Raw genomic sequence first — 16197 nt, 5'->3', positions numbered from 1 at the left:
TTTCCTTTTCAGCTCATTTTACAAATAAGGAAACAGGCAAACAGAGTTAAGTGACTTTCCCAGGGTCCCAGAGCTGGTAAGTGTGTGAGGCCAGATTTGAACTCAGGAAGATGAGTCTTCTTGACTCCAGGCCTGGTACTCTATCCACTGCACCACCTAGCTGCCCCAATATTTCAACAGTGAGGCTTACTCCTAAACACTTTTATTTTTATGTGATTAACTTGTAGGTACCATTTTATGCTTACAATGTTAATTGCTATGGAAACAACAATAATACATTAAAAATGAATAATATAAAAGTATTATGACAGACCTGTGACTGAAAGGAATGTGAGGAAACATACCTTTACTTTTTTTTTTGCAGAGGTGGGGGGGAGACCATGGGTATGAATACAATATCAGACTTTTGGAGGGACATGTTGGTTAATTTTGTATTCCTCATGTTAAAACAGTCTTTATTGTAAGGGATGGTTCTCTGTGAAGAGATATGGAGGGGAATACAGGAGAAAATATATGTGATATAAAAGCAAAAGATAGCAATAAAAACTTGTTCCAAAAAACCAAAGAACATTGCTTTTATTTTCTTATTTTATCCCCATAACTCTATGATATAGTCAGTATCAGTGTGATTATCTCCATTTTACAGGTAAGGAAACAGAAGCTCAGAGTTAAGTGACATGACCAAAGTCAAATAATTACTAAACAGCAAAGCCAATGAGTGAATCCAGTGAAAATTTCCACAATACCACATTGCTTCATTCATATTGTCAGTGCAATTTTATTTATGTTAAAGGTGAGACATTGTGGTATAGACCAGTTGTGTCAAACTCAAATAGAAATGGATCCCTGGGAGCCTTGGATATTGACTTAGAAAACCACAAATTGACATTATCTGTATTGTATTGTATTTTTACCTAATTTGTTAGTGTTTTTCTATTACATCTTGATCTGGTAGGTCTATATTGGGGAGGCTTTTGGTGGTGGTCTCAAGTTTGACATCTTGTATATAGATGCTAGCATGCTGGATATGAACTCAGGAAAACACAGGTTAGAACTGGCCCTTATTAGCTGTGTGTAACCATGGGTAAGCTCTCTGATCCTCACTTTTCCTATCCATAAATTGGGAATAATAATACCCATAAGTACCTAACCCACAGAGTTGCTCAAATAAGCTAATGTATGTAAAGCAACTTTGCACAATTTAAAATAATATAATAGAATATAATAACATGCAATTAACATAATACAATATGTAATTAATATAATACCAGTCAACATAATATAATATGCTATAACTTGACATACATGTTCCTGAAAATATACAATATTTTATGCATAATTGTGCAGTAAAAAACAAAGCTTACGGGGAAAATAGGGTTGGGGCAAAATGCTCAAAAGCTTCATTAGTGACACAGTAAAAAAAAATGAGAGAGAGAGAGGTATCTAATAAAAATGGCAGCACAGTTTTACACATGTTAAACGGTTTAGAAATGCATAAATATTACAATGAAAGGGAGATGTAAATTTTTTTTGGTAAAAGAATCACTGGGTGTCATCACCTTTTTACTGCTTAAACACCTTATCATCATCTGTGACTACTTAAACTTATGTATAGAAGCATACATATTATAGAGAGAGAGGGAAGGAGGAAGGGAAGAAGTGAGAGGGAGTGAGAGAAGGGATGGGGGGAATATTAATGGGGGGTAGAGAGAGAGAGAGACAGAGACAAAGACAGATGGAGGAGAGAAGGGAAGGGAAGGGAAGGAAGGGAAGGGAAGAAGAGAGGAGAAGAAAGACAAGATGGTCTCAAAAAATGTTATTTACCAATATCATCACTGTATTAGAACCAAACCCTATTGTAAAGTTTAAAAAAAACCCATAATATCCTGCTATAAAAATTTTTCAGTAATTTATCCACTTATAATATTTGTAACATTGTTTTTGTGGAACTAATTGATCCTGTAATACCATTTCTCTAGGCATCACATTTTTAAAGGACAAATTAATGACGGTAGGTGGGGGTATGTCTGTATCCGATTCTTGTTAAAATTTAAGGGGAAATAGGTAACTTGAAGGAATCCAGTAACAATAAAAAGTCAAAAGAGTCGATAGAAGCTTCATCTGTACATTGAAATCTCTTCTAAGCCATCTGGAGTGTGAATAGAGATCAGTAAATCAAGAGAGAAGTCTAAAAATTCTAGTAAAACACAGTCATCAATTTCAAAAGGTGGTAACACCAACTGTGAAAAGAGATTCAGAAATTAAAACCTATTTGAATTTTGTATTACTGTGAAGATAATGCTCCTTTCTGAAAGCATATCAATTCCAGAAAATAATAAAATGCATTTCCTTAGATGGAGGAAGATTTTGAAGTTGAATGATGTCAGAACAGTCTGGCTTCCTGATGTTAGGAAGGTTTATCATTAGAGCACTATCATCTAATTAATCCTTAGAATCATTAACCTGCTCCCATGTTTTGAATAGATATAAATTAAATTCAAAAAGTATTTGAGTACCTACTTCGTGCTAAGCATTAGGATTAACACCAAGGATACAAAAACAAAAATTACATAGCTCCTGCCCTCAAAGAGATTACATTCCAATTTTCCTTAGAGACAGGATACAATTAGAATCTCTTTGTAACAAATACCATTACAAGGAAGGATTCTTTATGATAAACTTATCTGCCATATCCTGGCACATGAATCATGGTATTAGTTTTTCTTAATTTTTCCCCAATATCTTTTGTTACATCACATTTATTTCTGAATATATTTCCCCTTCCCTACTCTGAAAGCCATCCTTTAAAATTAAAGCTAAAAGAGTGGTAAAAACAAAATTCTCCAAAATCCATAAAAATATTGACCACATCTATCAGCATATGAAACATTCTACACTTCTATACCCATAGTCCCCTATGTACATTTTCTTAATTCCTCTCAGGGCTCAAGCATTATCATTAAAATTATTCAGTGTTCAGTTTACCTTGTTTCTTTTCCATAACATTGTTGAATTCATTGTGCAAAATGTTTTCTTACTTAGGGTAGGAGCCCTTGACTGGGAGTCAAGAAGAACTTAGTTCATATCCCACTTAAGCTGAGCTTAAATTCCCTTTCTGAAGCTGGGTGACCCTGTGCAAGTCACTTGCCTCAGTTTCTTCCTCTGTAAAATGGGAATAATAGTAGCATCTTCCTCACAGGTTTGTTGAAAGGACCAAATGAGATAATATATATACAGCTCTTTGTAAACCTCAAAACCTTATAAAAAATGCTAGCTCTTTTTCACTCTTCAACAATTCATATGTTTTCTCACATTTCTCCGACTTTTTTGTATTCACCACTTATTTATGTACAATAATAATCTGCTATGGACATTGTCGGAATTTGGTTGGATTAAACTCCTTGGTTTTCAGACATTTTCCATTACCCCAGGTTTCTGGCTGACACTCATTAGAGAATCCTATGAAATGATTCAAGGATTGGCTGACTATGCTTAATACAAGTTTCTTTCTGTCTCAGTTTCTACCACATCAGACGGGTCTAGAGTTTAACTTAGTCAAGGTTAACAGAACTGCATGATTCTTGGATTTAATGTTGATGAAGAGCTTTCATTCTCAGATGATTAAGTTGCTTTTACTTTCTCCAAAGGGTCATTACTTCCTCCTCCATACTTCGGGTAAGTAACAATTTTGACCATTTCCTAGAATACAGAGAAATCAGCAAACTAAAATTTGCTTGCTGCCAAACCAACATGATTCACTAGTCACATCTGAAAACTTCCTGAATATGAAATGCAGCTGAGTTATAGATTAGGCGCTGAGAGAAAAGACAATGCATCTGTATCTGATATTTGATAAATTCAGAGTAGAAAATATTTATTCTTGTCACCAAAAATCTATATCTCCTTGTTTTTCAATAATGTTCCTATTCTTGAATATTTCCTTTAACAATATGATTTGGGAGTGGGAAAAAAGAAGTTTTGATAATATTTATTCATTTTCTTCTATAACAAAAGAAGAGAAAATGGGAAAGTCCATACTCTGTCAAGGTGATTCAGCCAGTATAATTCACAATCTAATTCCAATCTACCTTTCAAGAGTTATTTCACATTTCTCTTCTTTACACACTCTGAATCCCAACCAAACTGGCCTACTAATGTTTCCTTAAACTTGACTTGCCTTTGTGCATTTGGACTTGCCGTCTCTCAGGATTTGAGGCTATTCTCACTTCATTTCTGGTATTTGGAATCTTTGTCTTCCTTTACAATTCAACTCAGGTGTCAGTACTTCCACGTAGCCATCCTGAAGCCTCCAGCACTCTGTCTTTAAATATTTTCTACAATGCTTCATCTGTATCTCTTTGTTCTACCTACTTAGATATATGTATATAATATTTCACCTCCAATAGAATATAATCTCCTTATATACTAGTAGATCAATGAGATCCTGGATCTACAGGAATATAACACTATATTGATTAATGTAATCAATGCTATAAAATGAGTAACATGAAAATATAAAGAGGTATATAACCACTTAAAAATCTTTATATTCCCAGAAATTAGCAAATACTTAATAATAATTGACCAATAATTTTTCTTTAATGTAATATAAAGGAGGGTGGCAAAAATGTTGGAACATTTGCTTTGGAATGAAGAAACTAACAAGGACAAAAGCCTGCAGATTTCTCAGAAAACTAACCCTTATATATCATAAGTATCATAAGTAATCATAAGTAATTTGTTGAAGAAAAGAATTGGAAGGTGATCAGTATGGTGAGAACCAACAGATACCACAAAATAAAGAAAATTTATTTTAACTTAATGGACAGAAAATGACTAGTTGTAGAAATGGGAGTTGTTACAGAATCAGATGGCTGTCTACAATTAGATCATCAACTGATAAGTGCCAAGGTCAAAATAAACTCCAAATCAGAGGGAATGTTAAGTACAAGAAGATATTGTAGGCAATCACAACAGCTTGAACATAACCCATTTAAATAAGTTGTTTACTCCAATAAATGGAAACATAAAGATTTTTTAAACAATCTTGATGATCACTACATCTTACAGAAGTTTGTCTGATATAAAAGTCATCAGACTAAGGAGACCAAAATAGCCAAGAAATCTCTCATTCAACAAACATTTGCTTTCTTTCTTTTTTTTTTTTTTTGAGTGGAGAAATACAGCAGGCAAGAACAATTGTGATTTATAGTGTAAGATTATTGGCAAAGCTGTTTGGATGATGACTACAAAAAGTATAATGCTTCTCATAAAATAGCAAAAAAAAAAAGTAGAGAGGCAAAAAAGTCTACTGAAAGTTTGGTGTGAGACCTAAATAAGCCAGATTATCCAAAGAATATTTATGGATGAAATTGGAAGGAAGGCATAAAAAAATTTGAAAGGATTGTGCCTGTCAGCATTTCTATAGTGGTCTCATCTCATCAGTGATGACAGAACACTTACACTGTACTTCCTAACTACCCAGTACCCTATATGAAATAGCTGAAATTGCACTTGTGAACGTAAAATTGGGAAGAAGGGTTGGATAGGACCAAGGATACAGAGAAGTAACTGGTGCTGGAAGCGACACGATTTCAAAGGTACGCAAGGATTAACTTGAAGTACGGTATGGGTAAAAGATACTAAAAGAATGTGAAAAACTACAAGAGGTATTAGTTCCAAAAAAAGTTGTGAAGAAGTCATTAGCAACTTTTATTCCATAAGCCTCCTTTTCCAACTCAATAAAATAATGAAAATTGTCTATATACACATTGTCAATATCTTTGTTGAAAACAAGGCAAGTATTTACAGAGGACATCATAGCTGTACAATTGACAGAGTTATAAATACAGCAGCATCCTGCTGGACTTATTAATTATAGATTACCAGAAAAAAAAAAGCAGTTGACTCAGCAAAACAGTCTTACCGGTTCCCTTCTAATAAGTTATCTCCTAAGCATATTAAAATCATGTAAAATTCTTTGATAGATATAAGTGAAGAAATAACTTTACTTGACAAGCTGCTGTGAGTATCAGTATCAAAGAGGGCAAAAACGAGGAAACATTCTCCTAAGAAAAGTATTTGCTTTTGTCATGAAGGATGTATTACATAAAAATCCAAGTAGAAGAGAGATTTGCTCTAGATGGTACAATTCTTCAGATGATCTTTTTCATGGGTTAAACTGTATGTGTTGTATTGAGGTATCATGGTTGCATTAATAACAGCTATATTTATAGTAGCAATAATAGTAGCAGTATCAACAATAGAAGTTGCAGTGATGACAGCAGTAACAGCAGAAGTAGTAGTAATAGTTACTAATTTGGTGCTTTTAAGTTGGTTAAGTGGTTTACTTTATGGTATTTAATTTAATACACTATGAGCTATTTTCATTAAGATAAAATATAATTTAACAGAGATTAGTCTAGTACTGTATATAAAAATGCCCAAGAGCAAGAAGATTGTCCAGATTTTGGTGTATAAAGTTGTAGAGGCAACCAGTTGAGTTTGCATATAAGTATATGTCATTTGAAGAGGTACTACAAATGAATGGTGCCCAGAATTTAGAAGGAAGAAGATAATGTTCTGGAGCACATCTGGAAAACAGCACAGCATTTTCAGTTATCCCAAGCTGCACTCTGAAGTAAAATTTAATCTTTTAAAAGTCATTATTCTTTGATCCCATATGAATGCAAATCATGAAACACCATGATGATAAAAGAATCAAAACTGCAGGTGAATCAAAGAAAAATGGAAAGGCACTTGGTGAATTTAAGTAGCATATTATCAATTATGCTTTGCATGCAATGGAATAAAATACAGCAGCAAGGAAATTTATGATCAGAAAAGCATATCAATTGGTCAAGTAGTGAGAACAAGCATTAAGAGGTGTACAACACAAGGAGTATACTGGTATACATAAAATACCAAACTTATCAGAATAAGTCTCTAGTGACATGGTTAATTCCTTTATGGAGGATTTGTGGAATGAACAAATAGGATCCTCATAGGATGAGGAAGCACAGATGGGCTAAGATCTACCAGTAGAACAGTTAATGAGATGATGGATCTAATGTAGTATCTGAGTATCTTGCAGTCATGGAATCCCATTGTACTAAAAATGACTAATAGGAAGAATACAAAGAACACTGGATAAAATGAAAAGCAGCCGAATAAGAATAATGTGCACAGGTGCAACAGTCATCCTTCCTTCCTTCCTTCCTTCCTTCCTTCCTTCCTTCCTTCCTTCCTTCCTTCCTTCCTTCCTTCCTTCCTTCCTTCCTTCTCATTTTATTGACATATTTTTTACGTCATAAACATTTCTGCATATTTTGTCTTCTCTTTCCAGTGTAATCCTTTCCTTAAAGTAGAGATTAAAAACAAAAACAACCAACGTATCACATCTGACAACATATACAACAATTCCTTACCCATAGATTACTAACCTGTTCAAAGAAGAAAGAAAATAAAATTTCTTCATTTCTTCTTAGGGTCAAGATTGCTCATTCTAACTACAAAGAATTCATTTTTTTTAAACTAGCTTTGATTTCGTTGTTAAAAAATGAGTTTGTTGGTTTAGATCACCTCTAAGTCCTAATATTCTCATAATTCCTGACTTTAGTTTTAAAGAAAGGCTTCAAAGAAGCCAGAGAAGTTATTACTTGACCAATGCCATAGAGCCAGTAAATGGCAGAGCTAGGAATCAAACCCAAAGATTCTGTCTCCAAAGTAAATTGCTTTTTCCATTGTATCTTAACTATCTTTTCTTCATCAAGCCTTAGTTTGCTATCTCTCTCTTATGCATATATGTATACGTTATGTGCCTGCCTCCTCAATTCACTGTAGTCTTGTTAAAGGCAGATACAAGGTCTTATTTTTAAAATTTCTACCAGGATTCAGCACAGTACTGTGTACCCATTATATGCTTAATAAATGTCTGTAGAATTCTGTTTGAGAGAAGTATTGATAGCAATGCTATCAGGTGCTATTTATTACTTGTCAAGAAGAGTAGTGGGCTACAGATGCAACACAACAAAGAGCATAAAGAGCTGCTAAAACTGCAAGGGTTAAGGGCTAGTTAGGGTAGTGGGACAGGATGATACTTACTACCAAATGTAAAAATGCATAAATGATTTTGTAGCAGTAAAGCCTCTTCTAATAGGGGGAGCCACAGTACAGAACTGAATCTGTGGCTGCAAGATAAAATCAGAGCTGTATTCGTATAGTAACAGAGAACTCTGCCCCTCTCATCCTTATTAACACAAATGAATCTTTTGGGAGGGATTTCAGGTAGCTAACTTAGTGAAGTTTGAAAAAAATCAGACAGAATGGTATAGATCCATGGGGAGAACAAGAGAGATGGGAGTGGTAACTATGACAGAAATTGCTCTAGGATTTGTGGGAGTCCCTTGGTAATGAACCAGAATGTTCAATGTATATACCAAGTGGGTGGGTAAAGACTGAGAAATGACCATCATTTCTTAAACTTCAAGCACCTAATTACCAGTTATATATGTTACCCAGAGAAACAATCTACTTAATCAATAGATTTTACAATATATACTTCTTAAGGTTGCACTAAAAATATTGGGGGGGGGACTTTCATGGGGAATTTTCACTAAGAAAAACAAATAGAAAATGTGTCTAAGTTTTGGAGTTAGGTCCTTGGCCTAGATTTCTTTCTTTCTTTCTTTCTTTCTTTTATTTTTTAGAGTGTGAATGACTGATGGTCCTATGATCCTTCACAGAGTTATTTGCATTTTTAAAACATTATTCATATTAACCCAAATGAATCTATAATTGGGGGAATTTCAGCTTACTTAGTGAAATTTGAAAAAAATCAGGCAGAACGATAGACTGTATGGGTAGGGGTCACCATATAAGCATTCTGGGTCCAGTCACAAAATGATTGTGTGTGTGTGTGTGTGTGTGTGTGTGTGTGTGTGTGTGTGTGTGTGTGTTTGTGTGTGTGTAGGGGGAACCTAGTGTCTGAGTCAGAAGACCTAGGTTCAAGTCCCAGATTCTATATTTACTAACTGATAAATTCAGATTAAGTTATTTAGCTTCCTTAAACTTAATTTGTCAAAAGTGGATAAATAATACCTTATATGACTACTTTCCATGAAGTAGAAAGCTTTTGTAAATGTTTGGCAGGTAGGTGACAGTGGATGGAACACTAGGCCTCGAGTCAGGAAGAGCTGAGTTCAAATCTGATCTCAGACACTTACTGGGTATATGAATAGCTAGGCAAGTCACTTAATCTCTATCTCAGTTTCCTTTTCTGCAATATGGAGATAATAATAGTATCTATATCCCAGGGTGATTGTGAGGATAAAATAAAATACTTATAGAGCATTTTATATACTTTGCAGTACTAGATAAATGCTAGGTATTAAAAATATTGAAGTTGCCATAGAAATGAGATCTATTAGTTTCAGTTGTATGACCTAATAAAAAGTAATTTAACCTCCCTGAGTCTGTTTCCACATGTTTAAATGAAGATAATACATTTCCTACCTACCCTTCAGAGTTGTAAGAGACTTAGATGATGCAATGTACGTGAAACATAAGGTATATACATATATTCCAATAATGGTAGCAACAACAAGATGATGATGATGATAGGAATTATTTCTTCCTTGGGAGCTTCCTCTCAGAGTTAATTTTTTTTTTCTGAGGCAATCGGGGTTAAATGACTTGCCCAGGGTCACACAGCTATAAAGTGTCAAGTGTCTGAGTCTAGATTTGAATTCAGGTCCTCCTGACTCCAGAGCCAGTATTCTATCCACTGTGCCACCTAGCTGCCCCATTAATTTTTCTTTCTGACAGTCATTCCTCTCACCATATCTGAAACCAGAGATTACCCCTCTCCCTCATTTTTTTCCCTAACAATAATAATGGCAAAAGCAATAGAAAGCTAAGGGAGAATGAATTGAGAGGGGACACAAGGGACTATTCATGTATTTTTTTTTTTTATGTTAGGTACATCCCGTTCACCTAATCCATTTGGACTGCAGGCTTTTCTACACATCTTCCTAATATGCTCAACCCTCAAAGTCCATGCCCAATAGTCTTGCTATCCAAACTGCCATTTAGTCCTCCAGGAGAATATAGAAGGACTGAAATATACAGAGCAGGAAATGGAATTATTTGCCTTTTGCAAAATAACAATAACTATTATTTTTGTGCTATTTCTAGGCTCTCCCAGAGAGAGAATGAGAGAGCAAGCAGCATTTGCAATACTGCAAGGAAGCAAGTTCTCTAGAGAATTCCAGTCTAATTTTGTTGCAGGGCCCAATGCAGATGGGAAATTTTGATTAACTTTGACTAAGCATCTGAAATGGATTTGCAAGCCCTTTTGCAGTTGGCTTGCCAGTAATTAAAAACATAATTTCTAAAGAACGGCAGTGATGTGCCTTTCTATTAACTCAACACTTACCAGAGGACCTGAATAACAGTCCATTGATTATATGTATTAAATTGTTCAATGATGACACAATTTAGAAGTGACTAAGCGATGTTAAAAATGAATTTGGAAATATAACAGATTTCTATTTTGACCACTTGCCAAGGGTATTTCTGGCTGTATTTATTAGACTAGTCTTTCACTATTTCAGTGGATGTTTCTTAGGTTCAATATTTGGTTTGAGATGAATATGCCCTTTATCAAAAAAGTGTTTTGTTGCTTGGGGACAAATAGCAGGAAACGTTAGTAGTGAAGCATGAACTTAGTGGCATTAAAGTCCCTGAAGTCTGCCATATGCAGAGTTGCTTGAATTTTAAGCATGGTGCCTAAAAATAGTTTGCTTTTACTAAGGGCTTACCTCATAATAACTTTGTGATACTAATATTGCATAACTCTTTAGGTATACAAGGATTTTCTTGGGAAAAAAACATTAGAAAAAGGTATCATAATTATTACTATAACCATTTTACAGATAAGGAAACTAAAACTTAGATTAGCTGGTCCATGGTCACACAGTTGCTAAGTATATGAAAGAAGTATGACATAATGGATAAAATGTAAGGCTTAGAACCAGGAAAGGCTGGATTCATATCCCACTTCTGATACTTATTAGCTGTGTGACCATGACAAATCACTTAACCTCTCTGATCCTCAATGTCTTATCTGTAAAATGATGTTATTGGATTGGGTAGCCTCTAAGATTCCTTCTAATTCTAAATCTGTATGATCCTATGAACCAACATTTGAACCCAATTTTTATGAATTCACATTCTATGCTCTTTCCATTGCACTTTAAGGTAGAGACAGGAGGTATGAGTCAGATGAGTCAAACCACCTTGACTACCACCTCTCTTCAGACAATCCCGGACACTAAACCTAAGAGCCATGGGAATAGCAACACCTCTCCTCCCAAACCAATGCTCTTTCTTTCAGCCTGGCATCCATAGTCATCACTGAAGAGAGCAATCCCCATGTAGAAGGGACCTACCCTTCTTGTCACTGTCAGCACTAACCAATGACCAGTTGCCATTGATGGGTAAGCCGAAGAGCCCAAGCAATGGCAACGTTTCCCAGACCACAGGTCTTGCTACCAGCCCAGAGGCCACAGCCATCATTTAGAGAAGAAATGTTATGAAGAAGGGGGCCAGCCATCCCTGCCAACTAATGACCACCTGCCACCTATGATGCAGGTGAGCCAGCCTACCTGAAACAATAAGGCAGCCTGAAAAAGAGACAGAAGGTAGCGTGTACCAGGTGAATTAAATCACTACTAACATGTTGACTGCCACCTCAGAGCCCAATGAAGAAAGCCCATAATCTTTAATGTAAGAGTCCTGAGAATGGCAATGCCTCACCTCAGACCACCAGCCTTGTTTTAAGCCTTCCCCAAACCCATTAGACATCAATCTGGAAAGCAGCCCCCATGGAAATGTGACCTAGCAATTGCTTCTTCAAGTTTTAAAGCACCTGGCTCCTCAGTAACCACATTTATTGAAGCCTCAGAAAAGAAAGTTCTTAACACCAAGGGCTTTGGTATCAAATGGCTCTCAAAATCAGAAGTAGATAAGATTTTATTGGTAAAAATTATTTTAAAGAAGGTATTTTACCACATACTTTGCAGCTGCACCCTAAGGAGCATGAGACATTTCAATCTGACTTGCAGCTGAAGCCTCCTCTAACAGAATGTGAGCAACTTGAGAGGAGGGATTGTCATCACTTTCCTATTTGCTCCCACAGTACTTAACACAGTGTTTGCACATAGAAAATGCTCGTTCATTCCATTCATTCATATATCAAATTTCCTCACATTGCCTTGGAGCAAATAAAGAGCCTCTTGAAGGGTTACCTTTTACAAACTCAAATCTTCAAAGTAGCAGGAAAATTCACACTATGGAAAATTTCTTGTCAAAAGCCACAGATTTAAAAACTTGACACACCAAGGTTTATGTTCTTGCAGCAATCAGAAGATTGAAGGCAGAAGATATTATGGTAGCATTTATGATATTTCTTCCACTGTAGAGGCATAGATTTTTTTTTATGGTTTAGACAGTGTAAGCCAAGTGGAAACACTTTAGACTTCTATCCTGGACATCTAAAAAGCTCTATTTCAATAGGTGCCATCTGTTTAAATGAATGAGATTCTACTTTTCCAGTTTTTGCAATTGTTACTGTCTCCTATTAGGTTTTAAGACAAATAGCTAACTAGAAGAAGGTCTGGTACTAAAGATAAACCCTGGAATTGAAAAAAAAAATTTATGAATCCAAGCTGGTAGCAGACAGCAAAGAACATGTTAGTTTTCCATTTTCAAAATGTCAGGGGTTCATTTTTCATTATTTAGTATTTTTGTCTTTTTTATTTACTTCTAGTTGATCTTGCTTAACTAAAGTTTATGTCTTCAGTGAAAGATATTGTCTTTTGATACTCTTATGAAGGGCCAAATGCATGATTATAAGAGCAATGGTTGAAAAAAAATTAAACAATTCCAGTTCCTCCATCAATCAGGAATTTTGAGAAAAAAAATGGAAACAGTGGTCAAATTTTTTTTTTAGGCAATTGGGGTTAAGTGACTTGCCCAGGGTCACACAGCTAGTAAGTGTCAAGTGTTTGGTCTAAGGCTGGATTTGAACTCAGGTCCTCCTGACTTCAGGGCCGGTTCTCTATCTAATGCACCACCTAACTGCCCCCAGTGGGCAGATTTTGCAGTACTGTTCATTGATGTATGACCCTGGGCAAGTCACTTGAACTCTGTTTGCCTCAGTTTCCTCATATGTCAATAGGGCTAATAATAACACCTACCTCTCAGGGTTGTTGTGAGGAACAAAGAAGTTAATAATTGTAAAATACTTAGCACAGTGCCTGGCACATAGTAAGTGCTATATAAATGTAAGCTATTATGATAACCAGACATAGGTAGAATCATAGGGTCTTACAGCTGAAAGAGATATTATAGCTAATCCAGTATAATGCCTTCATTTTACAAATGAGGAACCTGAAGTCCTAAAACACCAAGTGTTATGTTCAAGGTCATAGTTAGTTCTTACCTGATCTGAGACTCAGAACTCCAGATCTCCTACTGACCAGTTCAATATTCCTTCTTCTCCACCACAAAACCCACTGAGTTAAGGGATTCATACCAAGAAATTCTTACCCCTAGAACTGAATATTTCAAGTTTAGGGAATTGTGAAAAGTAGCTTGGTAATGTATTTTAGTCCAGCTTTTCTCAAGAGTTCTGAAGATGCCATACTTCTATCACTCAGGGTTTTCCCATTCATAGTAATTTGGTGCAGAACAAAAAACAAAAAACAAAAACAAACAACAACCTCTAACTTCCAGCCTTAGAAGATAAAAGAACAAAAAAAAAATATCTCTGTATGGAAGAGAGGAAAAGCAGCCTGAGAATGGTGAGTGGGAGGACAAAAAAATTAATGAAAAAGGCCTTAAACCAAGATGGGCAAAGAAGAGGGCGTAGGAGAACAGATCTCTTCCAACACTTGTTTTTGGCAAACATCTGCAAATTCTGGTTTATACATTAATGTCTTTACTTGCAAGAGAAAATAAATTGATTCTGAATGCCATCTCTAATATAATAAACTGGCATCTCTAAATGATATTACCATTCCTAACTCCTACGTTTGAATCAACATAGTTCAATTGTTAGACTTTCCTTCAAAAATCCTGCCATTTCTGCTTAGTCTTCTTAGTTCTCACATATAACTTTTAATTCCCCTGGAATTTTGATGGAGAATATATGTCAATGCTGTAGGCAGCAGAACTCTATTTGTTTATACTTCTGTCCCCAAAACTAAATGTTGGCTTAAATAAGAAATCCTCTCAAGATTTTGGACCTTTATTAGAGAAAGGGCATTTATTTCCCAAGCCTTGCTTTTCACTTCAGACTCAAAGAATGTTTTCATGAGTTTCCAGGTCTAGTCTGGGCTTTAGTCTAATCTTTACTTAAATAAACAAATAATCAACATTTAAAAAGGAGTGTAAATAAAAAGCATACTCTGTGCATTTGCTCATTGTACTTCAAATGCATTGGAGTATGCAGGGCAATGAGAAAACACAGGTCAAAAGATTCCAAATCCAAGGGACTAGTTATATTTTCTTCCAGTTAACCACAAGTCTAGGTAAATCATGGGTTTAAGTAAGGGAGTTTTGCTGTATAGGGAGGGAACAGCAAACCATAGATCCAGCTGGGGAACAGAATCTGGCCTGAAGGAGGCTCACAAAGGAAAAGAAGAGCAGATGGAGTCTGTACATCCAGGTAGGAAAGAAGAATCCACTGCCCAAAAAAGGTGAGTAGAATCAAGGAAGAATTCACATATCATCAGAAGAGCACCAGTGAATAGTGCTGCAAAATCTAGCCAAAGACTAGGTACTCTTTTCCATGATTTTATGCTAAGCAAACATGGACAAAGTCTTGTGAACATTTGTTTGAATATAGATAAAATTGGAAAATACATGCTATTAAATTATGAATTGGAGTCAGGAAGGAGAAGCCTTCAAGGGGCTTATTAGATCCTCTCTTGTAGACAGTCTAACAGATGACGATGATGATGAAGGAGATGATGATGATGACCATCATCATCACCACTACCATCAACATCTGGATCTTTGATTTTATCAGTATGCCCTGATGCAGTGCTTCCACAACTTCATGTCTTCTCATCTGATTCAAATCTTATGTTTCTGTCCACAAATCCTCCATTATAGATCCTCCTATAGTTCTAGTAATTTTAATGTGATTTCTTCATATATATAATATACATATATACATATATATGTATATATATTTAATATAATTTCTTCGTATAGTTCCAGTAATAAACTGGAGGTAGCAATCTCAATCAGGCTGGAGTTCTATTATATTTCTCACTACCTTTTACTCACTGGGCATAAGCCTCAGTTAAACAATACAACTGCTGTGATTGGCAAACCACTGTTTCTTACTCTTCTAATCTCAGTGATGTGAAAACCCTGGCTAGTTAAGCACATTCTCCTCTACTACCACTTTGTTCTTTCATCCTCATTCACCTCAGCCTTATCCCTCCAATGCACCAATCTCATTCTCCTTTAATATTGTCTCCTTTAAATTGTTATCTTTCTCTTCACCCCAATCTTTGTTTTTTGCTATGGGACTTCAATATACATGTTGATGTTCTCTGAAACACTTCAATCTCCCAGTTCCACAATCACCTCAGTCATCTCAGTACTCAAGAAACTAGTGGTTGCTTATTAACTCTAGAATCAGATGTAAAACTCAACTTTTGGACATGTAAATACACTAGAGATGGAAACCAATAAATAGTTCCAGTTTTATTATGTATTATTCTCCTTTATACACCTTTTGATCCAGTTAAACTGCCCTCCTGGTTCCCATGTAAAATATCCCAATCCCTATCCCTATGCCTATTCACAGATGATTGCTCACTCCAGGAATGGTACTTACTTCTCTCCTCAGCCTCTGGTAATTCCTTCACAGTTAAATTCAAATACTACCTATTGCATGAATCTTTTCCTTATTTTCCAGCTGTTAATGTTTCTTCCTAATTAACTTTGTATATACTAATAATACATATATATATATTTATTTATATATATATATTCCATATACACACAGATTTAAGTATGTGCATGCATATGTATACATACACATATGTATATGGATTTATGTATGTCTACATAACTATATTTATATGTATACGAACAAACATATTTATGTGCGCATGC

At 35.4% G+C, this 16197-nt stretch overlaps 1 pseudogene; it reads right to left on the bottom strand.

The window, feature by feature from the left end:
- Positions 1 to 11574, bottom strand: part of LOC110212791 (large ribosomal subunit protein eL27 pseudogene) — a 59163-nt pseudogene extending 47589 nt beyond the window's left edge.
- Between the last annotated feature and the right edge of the window lie 4623 nt (positions 11575 to 16197).

The sequence above is a fragment of the Phascolarctos cinereus genome, unplaced genomic scaffold (assembly GCF_003287225.1).
Source record: "Phascolarctos cinereus isolate Bilbo 61053 unplaced genomic scaffold, phaCin_HiC Scaffold_726;HRSCAF=1367, whole genome shotgun sequence".
NCBI lineage: Eukaryota > Metazoa > Chordata > Mammalia > Diprotodontia > Phascolarctidae > Phascolarctos > Phascolarctos cinereus.
The sequence above is the reverse complement of the archived record's forward strand: the minus strand, read 5'-3'. Positions and strand labels throughout refer to the sequence as shown.